Genomic DNA, 2,615 nt, shown 5'->3' on the forward strand with positions numbered 1-2,615 from the left:
GGGATTTGATTTAGGTCATACCTGAATGTTCTAGTAGTTTTCCCCACTTTCTTCAATTTAAGTCTGAATATGGCAATAAGGAGTTTATGATCTGAGCCACAGTCAGCTCCCGGTCTTGTTTTTGCTGACTGTATAGAGCTTGTCAGTGGTCTCTAAATAAGATGCTAAAAACAGAGTCAAGAAAAGAAAAATAGATAATATGGACCTAATTAAAATAAAAAATTTGTGTGTTAAAGCACAGTCTCCATAGTGAGAAGACAACCCACAGAAAAAATGTTTGCAAATCATTTATTTGACAAGTGTTTAATTTCCAGAATACATAAAGAAAATTTGCAACTCAGCAGCAAAAACACAACTCAGAAAGTGTACCAAGGACTTGAATAGACATCCATTTACTTTTTTAAAAAAATGATAAGGTACACATAACATAAACCTTTTTAAAGTTTACATTTCAATAGTGTTATGTACATTTTTGCCATTTTTAGATTGTTGTACAGCCAATCTCCAGATCTTTTTCATCTTGCAAAACTGAACCTCTATACCCTATAAAGAATAACTCCGTATTTCCCTTAGCTTCTCTTTATTTATAGTCAATGTCTTTAAAGTGGTGTCCTTAAATATATATAAAGACAACATATATATGAGTCTTGGTTGAGTCAACTCTGACATCTGATTATATCCACCTCATGTTCTTGACATTTTCTGACTCTTAGTGAATTTAGATCATTCACATTAAAGTGAATTTTGATGTAATTGGTTTAATACCTGCCATGTTTATAACTTTGTTCATTGTGCTTGTTTTCTTCTTTATCTTCTTTTTTGTCCTTTGGTTTTAATTGAACATTTCTATGATTTCATTTTATTTCCTCTTATAAATTATACTTCTTTAAACATTTTTTTTGATTGCCTTATAGTTTGCAATATACATTTATAACTAATCTCAGACCCTTTTTAAATAACACTATACCACTTCAGGAGAAGGGCATGGCAACCTACTCCAGTATTCTTATGTATAGAATCTAATGACAGAGGAGCCTGGCTGGGTACAGTTCATAGGGTCACAAAGAGTCGGATATGACTAAAGTGATTGAGCACACATGCATACCTCTTCACAAGTAGTGTGGATACGTTATAACAGTATTCCCAATTCCTCTTCTTATCCATAAGCTATAACCACCCAATGCATTTTTTGCTATTACTAGTTTGGACAGTTGACTATTAAGTCAGTTAAGGATAAGAAACATGAGAGATGTTATTTTACCTTCACTTATTTCTCATCTAATGCTCTCTTCCTGTCTTTATGTAGGTGTGTACTTCTGACCTGTATAATTTTCTTTCTCTTTGAAGAACTTCTTTCAACATTTCTTGCAGGGAAAAGCTACTGTCAACAAATGCCTTTGGTTTTTGTTTGAGAAAGTCTATTTTTCTTTTACTTTTGAAGAATCATTTTACTGGATACATTATTCTAGCTTGGTGAGATATTTCATTCTGCTTTCTTCTTGCTTGCATGGTTTTGGACAATATGTAAGATCGAATGCTTATCCTTGATCCTCTATAGATAATATTTTTTTTCCTGGCTTTTTAAAAGATTTTTCTCTTTGGCTTTGTTTTTCTGCTGTTTGCATATGAGAAAACTAGGTGTAGATATTTAGTATTTACACTGCTTGATATCCTTCTTCTCTGGTATCTGTCATTAATTTTGGAAGCTTTTCCACCGTTCTTTTATTTCAAACATTTCTTCTGCTATTTTCATTCTTCTCTGTATTTCAGTTACATTTATGCTACAACTTCTGTAATTGTCCTACAGTTATTAGTTTTTCTGTTCCCTTTTATTATTTTTTCTCTTTGCATTTCAGTTCAAAAGGTTTATATTGACATTATCCTCACTGATTCTTTCCTCTTCAGTCTCATTGATTCTTTCATTGGCTGTGTCCATCAAAGGCATTCTTTCTTATATAGTGTGTTGGCTTTGTAGCATTTTCTTTTCTTTATTTGAGTTTTCATCTCTGCTTACATTACACATCTATTCTTGCAAGCTGCTCACTTTATCCCTTAAGAATCCTTATTGTATTAGTTATAGTTATTTAAAATTTACCTATCTGATAATTCCAAAACTCTTTGTCTTCTCTGAGTCTGGTTCTAATGCTCTCTTTGTGACTTTAGATTGTGTTTTTTCTTGCCTTTTAGTAGGACTTGTAATTTTTTGAAAGCTGTATGTAATAAGAAATGAGGTAGTCAGGCTTTTAGTGTGAGCTTTTATGTTAACATGGCAAGGAATGAGGCTGTGTTTAAAGTTTGCTGTAGCTGTTTATACCAGAGCCTTTATTTCTTCTAGTTTCCTTGTTTTAGTTTTTTTTTTCTTCCCTTTTGTCTTTGGGTATTCTTAAGAATTCCTTCTTAAACAGAATTTGTATCTTATAGCTTTCCCATTTGTAATTCTATTTTATTATATTAAATCCCAGGAGTTGGAGAGGGAAACTGATCTTATACCCTTGTCCCTGGGCTGTGACCTTCAGAAATGTTTCTTAGCCTTTCCCCTCCCTACTTAGGTGAGGTAGGAAAGCTGGAGGAGGCTGAGGTTGTCTAATTGCTCTTCCTTTAGGTAGATAATGCTG

Source organism: Bison bison, unplaced genomic scaffold, assembly GCF_000754665.1.
Source record: "Bison bison bison isolate TAMUID 2011002044 unplaced genomic scaffold, Bison_UMD1.0 scf7180017848303, whole genome shotgun sequence".
In the NCBI taxonomy this organism is placed as follows: Eukaryota; Metazoa; Chordata; class Mammalia; order Artiodactyla; family Bovidae; genus Bison; species Bison bison.